This window comes from Ostrea edulis, chromosome 10, assembly GCF_947568905.1.
Source record: "Ostrea edulis chromosome 10, xbOstEdul1.1, whole genome shotgun sequence".
In the NCBI taxonomy this organism is placed as follows: domain Eukaryota; kingdom Metazoa; phylum Mollusca; class Bivalvia; order Ostreida; family Ostreidae; genus Ostrea; species Ostrea edulis.
Genome location: NC_079173.1, coordinates 12,017,168 through 12,026,153, shown reverse-complemented (window position 1 = coordinate 12,026,153; position 8,986 = coordinate 12,017,168).

Here is an 8,986-nt window from a genome sequence, read left to right as displayed (position 1 = left end):
TACATACTCTAATACATGTATTAACATTAAACAATCTTACTAATTTAGACCCACCCCAAAGTCAAAAGCCTGGGGTTCCAAGATTCGCCATTTTTTGTACATCCTTTTCTGCTTTTACTAAGTATGCATTTAGTTTTTATACTGTATCAATAAACTTAAAGAAGTCTTTTTAATGATTAAGACAATAATCACTTATGATAATTTTGGCTCCACTCTGAAACCAAACTCTTTACTCCCTAAGATCATTAAATTTACAAGGACTACTTACTCCTTCTAAATATCCATTTAGTTTCAATTTAGTATCATAGCATTAAAGCAGACATCATTTACATGCTTTGCACATGTACACTATATATACCAAGTTTGGCCCTGCCCTGGAGTCAGAACCACTACCCCAAGGAACATGAAATTACAATTTTGTCAGAGGCCGCCCTGCTTTATTTCACTATGCATTTAGTTTTTCTTAAAGATATGTAGTTGTAGAGAGGAAGATTTTCGAAAATTGGTTGATTTTATGACAGTTTTTGCCACGCCCTGAAGGCCCCAGGGATACAGAAATCTTTAAATTTACAATTTATGTCCTCCTTGTCCGAAAGATACTTCGTAACAAATTTGAAAGGAATTGGAATAGTAGTTATCAAGAAGACGTTAAAACAGTTCTATTTTCCACACATTAATAACTGATCATTTTGGCCCCACCCTGTTACCAAAACCCCTACCCCTGGGATCATCAAATTTACAATTTTGGGAAAGGACTACCTGTTATTTATAAATATACATTTAATTTCAATTTAGTATCAATAGCACTAAAGACGACGTTATTAAAGTGTTTTACAAATAAACACTATATACCATATTTGGCCCCGCTCTGGGGTCAGAACTTTTACCTCGGGGATCATGAAATTTACATTTTCGGTAGAGGTCTTCCTGCTCTACATCACAATGCATTTAGCTTTCCTTACACATTTGCGGTTGTAGAGAAGAAAACGGTCAATGTTTGGCAGTTTTTGCTCCGCCCCTATTTACTCATGGGTGCATGATTCCTGAAATTCACATTTTATGTCTCCTTTGTCCCAACGATTCTCGAGAGGGACGTTAAACAATGTACAATCTACATGTTCTAACCTCAATCTCTGACTTGGGTTTGACCCTACCTCAAGATGTATTGTTCGCTGGAAGATCCCAGTCTATCCCCAAGTTGAAGATCTCCAGTCCACTGTCCTGCAGGTAGTGTCATCCTCGTTTTCGACAATGGTTGTAGTAAATGGTTGTCACCCACTTGTATGATATGTCCAATACCTCACTTGTACAACTGTACCACGATATTTCCTTAAGTTCATTCAGAATGAAACTCTATCAAATCTAAGGAATTTTGTTCTTTGATACCTTTTTTCGAAGCAGCAAACACATCAAATCCTCCAATATATAACAGCATTTACTCAACAGTATATAAATATTGCATGTAGTTGAGCGTAACATTGAAGATTTCCACCCCGAGAAAACTATTGTCAACCGAGGCGTAAATTGCAATAGGTCACCTGAGTAAATTCAGGTAACCAAAAACCTCTCCGTTGGATTAAACGTTATACATGCTGATTTCGCCAGGTCATAGTGTTTGAATAATGGTTGTATTCCTAAGGGTAGCTGACACACATTCTACACCCACCCCTCTTTCTCTCTCTCTCTGTCATTGACTCAATGAATAATTTCTGTTATAAATATAGAGGTATCATAAATTGATGACATAAATTATTTCAATAGGTTACAAGTTTTAAAACTTATTGTGCAAATTATTGTTTGATTTCTGATTGTGTAATTTATAATACATGTACAGGTATATAGAGGGGGAAACTTACAATTATATTGAAATTGCATTGTTCAGGGGCCTTTTTAAAAACAATTGAATTACAAGAAAATAGCAGATGTGGACAGGTCATTGCTATCAAAACTCAGGTATACTGGGCTTCCTCAAGATCTAAAGAATGACTGTAGATACTGGCTGTTATTGTTATCAAAACACCTCTCTGGGGTAGCCCCAGACCACAGTGTCTGCAGATGTCACTCCACCTGAGATCTATTGTTAAATGTTTGATTGGCAGGCAGCTTACAATTTGGGGGTGTCAACTTAAAATTGGGTCTTTAACGGTAAGGGTTTCTTAATTAAGACTATTATAGAAAATGATGAGTCTAAGTAGTTTCACAAAGGAAACTAGTTGGAATCTATAAGACTAGGTGGGTTAATCATCATACCTCTTAATATATGTACAAACACGTCGTCAGATGTTTGCAGCACATACTCAATTAAAACCTTGATGAAAATACCAGTGAATACTGGTCTTGGGACAGGCAAACTAAAATGACCGCACAGGGGCTTTTCGCTTCGATGACATCCTACTCTGTGTTGATAACCTTTGTTTTTGAAAGGTATGTCCTCGATCCAATACAACCTCTGATTCTTAACTTCAGAAAAGAGATGACATTTCCACTGCAAGCAAATTAATTGTGGATCAAACAAACTCGTAGAGAGGTCGTAGAGAGGTTGATGTTGAATTCGAGTCATGCTTTGATGATGCCAAACAAATTTCAGATGACCTTGATATAGCGATGTCTTATTATAAGCGAAAAATTCTCGAAGGCTTGGTTCGTTGTATATTGTTTAACGTCCCGCTCGAGAATTCATATGGAGACTTCACCATTGGCGGCGGAGGCCTATGCTCGGTGCTTACGGTCTTTGAGCAAGGAGGGATCTTTATTGTGCCACACCTGCAGAGACACGGGTTCTCGGTTTTAGCGGTCTCATCCGAAGGACCGCCCCATTTAGTCACTTCTTACGACAAGGGGTACTGAGAACTTATTCTAACCCGGATCCCGGGGGTGGGGGGGGGGGGGTGGGGGGGGGGGGGGTCAGAGTAGTTTTACCCTTATTTGTTGTGACATGAATTAAGGGAGCATTTCCTATAGAACATTGCAATTGTGAAGGATTTCTTGAAACCTCAGACTCTGATACAGATTCTAAAATAAACGTTTTTTAAAAATGTAAATAAATCATATAATTGTAAATTGCATCTCCAAATTGATCTGTAGTTCATGTACATCAATCATTATAAAATATATAAATTACACGCCTACATTGCAGTACTTTTATGACACAGTCATGTACCTTAATTATCCCCAAATATTTTAAAATTGAATGAAATTAATTGATTTGGAATCTTGAAATAAACAGTGCTTCTGAGTAAGTTCAGAAGTTGGAGGAGCTGGAGATATTTTGTGGGAATGTTTTCTTTTTTCTTAATGAAGTGTAATTAAATTTGATTTAAATTCTTTTTGCTCCAAAACCTTATCCATCAATTCTAATATGAATCCATAAGCTTCTGCTGTATAACAGTGACCCAGTCAACAGCAATGTGTCTCATCTACGTCAGAGCATAGATGCATGCTGGGAAATAATGGATGACCCCCATAAACCTTTAACTTAGAGTGTTTAATTGATCAAATCTCGAAATAGAAACAAGCAGATTAGATTCAGGCCACACTATTCCGTTTCGGGATGTCTTTTAAGCTTATTATGCAACAAATAATTCTTTCATGTAGTGTGTAGTAAGGATATGATCATGGAGACAAAGCAAAACGGTGTAAAAATTTAAATATCTACGAGGCATGATAGCATGGGTTAAAATATTTAAGAAAGTATAACAAAACAAGAAAGAAAAAATGTCTATAGAACAACAATGATTTGGTCATGGGATTCGACAATGAAGACTCTTAAATTATGATAGTTAAGACCAACGCACACCATTACAACTCAATATCTGATCAGTGAAAGGAAGCAATGATCTAAATATAACAGAAATTTCTCTTTATCTACATAAGAACTGTGCAAAAACATCAGATTTGCTGATCCTGTGGAGAAAAAAATATTGATCGAAGTTCCCACTACATGTATGTTTGGGTTTCGGGAGAGAAAAAAAAAGAGGAAGAAAAACCGTATCAATTACCGCTTTTAGGCAAATGGCAACTCTTGTTCGGTTCGAATAATCACAAAATCTGATGTCATCCTACGGAAACATTTTGGCGTGTCGGCTTTCGAGGGTACTACATTTACCGCTCGTAAAAAAAAGAAGAGACACCCCGAATATTAATCGGGGGACAGTCACGAGGTACAGAGAGGCTCATTACTGGTTCATTAACCGGTTACATATCTATAGCTGTGTAACAATAGAATAATTAGTTCCAATTTTTAAAATTGAATGTTATGTCATCTTTAAAAATCACAAAATGACGCAAATAAACAAATAAATGTAAGTTTTGGATTAAAAAAAAAAAAACAACAACAAAAACACAACAAACTAAAGTGTTTTTATTTCCGGAAAGTATACGTTCAACCATACGGGGTTTTATTGCTTCCACTGTGTTTACAGTGATATAATGTCTTCAGTACAGGCTTTCGTTTTCTTTGTTGTATTATTATTTACTACGAGTTCAGACTGTCAGAAATATAAACCCACATGGGAGAGTATCGACTCTCGTCCAATTCCTGGTTGGTACGACGATGCCAAAGTGGGCATGTTCATTAACTGGGGAGTTTACACCGTGCCCTCTTGTACCAGTGAGTGGTTCTGGTGGTTCTGGAAAGGACAGCCACAAGCAAACGTGGTAGCATTCATGAAAAAATTTTATCCACCGAATTGGACGTATGCAGATTTCGCTAAACAATTCCGTGCCGAGTTTTATGATCCCAAGAAGTGGAAAGATATCATTGTTGCTTCCGGTGTTAAGTAAGTTCAACAGTTTGGGAAGATTTCCCCCTTAACGAGGTATTCTTGGGAAAACGCGATTATCCCTCTTTAGCGAGAGAAAAACACCCGAGAAATACATCTCTCCGTGTTTCACGTGGAAAAAAAGGTGATAAAATGTCCGATACTTATGCAAATATATATAAATCAAAACAAAAACACCCACGATGTGTAGGCCTGGCCTATTGCCCATCGGAATTCAGCCTCCTTCCCTCATACGCAACAAGTTGATTTGGAATTTCTTGACTGTGTTATCAATTTTATAGAGACAATGTGTGTCATGTTGAATGTGTGTCGCACTTATTCAACATTGCACAGAATTTGCCTTTATTTTCAATCATGACACCAAAACACCTGTTTATGGTAATGTTTACTTTCTCGCTAAGGAGGGATGTTCGCCACCCGGATCACCTCGGTCGACTCCATCTAACCTCGGATGTATGATGTTTTCCGCCATAGTACGTATATAGTGACGTATAACAACATGTTTAACGTCACTGATCAACTGGAACTACTGACAGCTCCCGCGAAAAACAGTCCATTTTAACATAATTTTAGCTCACCTGAGCTGAAGGCGCAAGTGAGCTTTTCTGATCAAAATTTGTCTGGCGGCGGCTGTGGCGTCATTGTAAACTTTTCACATTTTCATCTTCTCCTCCAGAACCACTGGGTCAAATTCAACCAAACTTGGCACAAAGCATTCTTGGGTGAAGGGCTTTCAAGTTTGTTCAAATGAACAGAAGATTGGGAAACGGAAGTCTTTAACGGGGTGGACAAGTATTGACTCTAACCAGGTTTAGCAAATAATAAAAGGGTTTTTTCATTTCAGCCATAATGAGGCTAATATCGCTGATCCTTTTTCTAGTTCTAGTGATTATGGTACGTATTTTAGCTTGGAACGTCAGAGGTGCAATGTCTTCAGCCTTGTGCCTCTCATCTTTGTTAGCTAATACAAACTGTGATGTAGCGGTTCTATCTGAGCATAAGTTTAAGAGTCAACACACTGGAACTATTTATTTAGACTCTATTCATAAGAATTATTTCAGTATCAAATAATCAATTATCAATAATTAATTAAAAATAATCAAATTTAAAGTGGAAATCACATTATTTTATTTTGATAAAGCAATCTATTTTTGAATTGTGATCTGCACGTCGTTAGGAAGTGGGAGCACGGCGTTATACTGACACACTCAAGATGTTACGAGTTCAATGAGGAAATAATTTCATAATTCAATTTAAAGTTAGGAAATACAATATTCTATTATTTATATAATTAAAAGTTCAATTATTTTGTTTCTTTCAATTTTTTGTAAATCTACCAGTTGGTAGAAACTGGAAGCACAAGTTCTACCGCGTATGTTGTTACAAGGTGAAGGTCAGTTGATCAGAGTGTGTATTGCATTTGAAGAGCAGAACAGAATTATGCAATGCTTAGCTTCGATATATCCATTTTCTTGCAGTTTATCAGGGTCTCTGTCCAAGCGGTTTTGAAAAGGTGACTGGGTGGGTTTTTTTTAAGGTAAAGTTCTTGTCCAACAAAAATTATCTACGTCTTTTTTCTCGTACCTTCCTTTCTACCGGCAACTAGTACACCCAAGCACGGCACAAAACATTTTAATGCAGTATTATTTGCAAGCAGTTAACGTGACAATTGTTGTTGTTTTTTTGTCGATTAAATCTAATCTGTTTATGAAATGGCTAATAGATGTTTTCAAACTCGTGGGCGCATATGACGTCACACATAATGGCGTGTAAAATAGCGAAAGTAAATATGCATATCGCAAGATTTAATTCCATCGCTTTCAAACTCGTAAACTACGCAAAAAAATCATTTAAAACACATTTAAAGTAGTTTGAGGCATGAGAAGAATTACATTTGCTGAAAAAAAATGAAAGAGTTTAGAAACATGCGTTGTGTCCTTTAATCAATCCGTTTGTGCAAGTTCATATGCAAACTTCTCTCCGATTGTCCGCGAGACTTCATGGATATTTGTCGCCTCTGTGGCGCAACATTTAATGACCTTTTTGTTGCCTGTTCTTGCGTGACCACTTTCAGCATCCCTAACAACTGGTGGAATAACATAGTCAATATAGTTTCTGCATCGAACTATCTGCTGAACTATGTGCTCTCACCGATGAAGACCTTTATATTATCCTGTTAGGTCGCTCTCCAAGAACAAAGATAGATGCGTATGATGAAGTTCTCAAATTTAGAAACTATCAACTTTTACGGGAAACTTCTGCCCATTACTACCGCGTCATGCATCAACATATGGAATGAGAGTACCAAACCCCCGGATGCGTAACCCGAACGCAATTTATCCAAGATTGAGCGGAGGTATAAATGTCTAGGTGTTGCGTGATTGGCTAATATCAAGAGTAAAATTATTTGGAATTAAAAGAAGTATTATAAAGGTTTAAATTAATTGTCCGGATGAAAAATTATCGCACAAAATCGAGAAATGCCTGAGGAAATTACCATGGTAGGGGTGTGCTTACAATGAAGGGTGTAATTTACTGCAGATTGCTAGGTGTTGTAAAAAAGTACAAATATGGCCTATAAAAGCAACGGGACCCTATTAATTTTTGTCGTTTTTTATCAGCACTTGGAATGAACTTTGAAATGTTTGCGGTCATTTGTTTAAAATCAATATAGTTAATTAGTGAGAGGGTCAAAGGTTAGTATTGAGGTCTATGGGAAATGAATTGGTACTCTTTTCCCATATGCCAGTGGGGGGGGGGGGGGGGGGGGGGGGGGAGGACTAATTGCCAGCTCATGCCTTGTGTCCTTCTTCTTGAATGTATGGACGCTCTACTTAGTTATATATTCCCTATTCTGTTTTATTTATCTTTTTCTAATCCTGAATAATTTTGTATAATTTGTTCACATGCAATAATCTCATGTAATGAGGAAATAAAGAATGAATGAACATGACATTTGTGTGTAAACATTTCAAATTACGCACACACGTTATAGAATACAGTAATAATTCTGTTGCAGACAAGCTACAGTGTATCAAGATTTATGGACTACAGACAGTTTATCAACTAGGTCAGACGTGGTCTGTCACTTGGGGGGGGGGGGGGGGGGGGTTCAGAGTAGTTTAACCCTCATTTGTTGTGACATGAATTAAGGGAGCATTTCCTAAAAGAGCACTACAGTTATGAAGGATTTCTTAAAACCTCAGACTGATACAGATTCTGAATAAGCATATTTTTTTAAATGTAAATAATAAATGATTTAATTGTAAATTGCATCTCTAAATTTATCTGTAGTCCATGTACATCAATCATTATAAAATATATAAATTACATGCCTACATTGGAGTACTTTTATGACACAGTCACCTTAATTATCCCCAAGTATTTTAAGATTGAATGAAATTAATTGATTTGGAATCTTGAAATAAACAGTGCTTCTGAGTAAGTTCAGAAGTTGGAGGAGCTGGAGATATTTTGTGGGAGTGTTTTCTTCTTTTTTCTTAATAGAGAGTAATTAAATATGATTTAAATTCTTTTTGTTCCAAAACCTTATCCGTCAATTCTAATATGAATCCATAAGCTTCTGCTGTATAACAGTGACCCAGTCAACAGCAATGTGTCTCAACTACGTCAGAGCATAGATGCATGCTTGGAAATAATGGATGACCTCCATAAACCTTTAACTTAGAGTGTTTAATTGATCAAATCTCGAAATAGAAGCAAGCAGATTAGATTCAGACCACACTATTCAGTTTCAGGAGGTCTTTTAAGCTTATTATGCAACAAATATTTCTTTCATGTAGTGTGTATAGTGAGGATATGATCATCGAAACATAGTAAAACGGTATAAAAATTCAAATATCTAGGGTATGATAGCATGGGTTAAAATACTTATTAAGACCAACACATACCATTACAACTCAATAATAACAGAAAGTTCTCCTTATCTACATAAAAACTGTACAAAAACATCAGATTTGGTAATCCTGTGGGGAAAAAAAATATTGATCGAAGTTTCCACTACATGTATGTTCGAAAGAAAAAAAAAAAGAAAGAAAAACCGTATCAATTACCGCTTTTTGGCAAATGGCAACTCTAGTCTCGTGCAATCAGACGCTCTGCTTTTTCCGTAAATATCCGAAGAGCAGACAGCCGAGTGTCTGGTTGAACGAGACTAATGGCAACTCTTGTTCGGTTCGAATAAT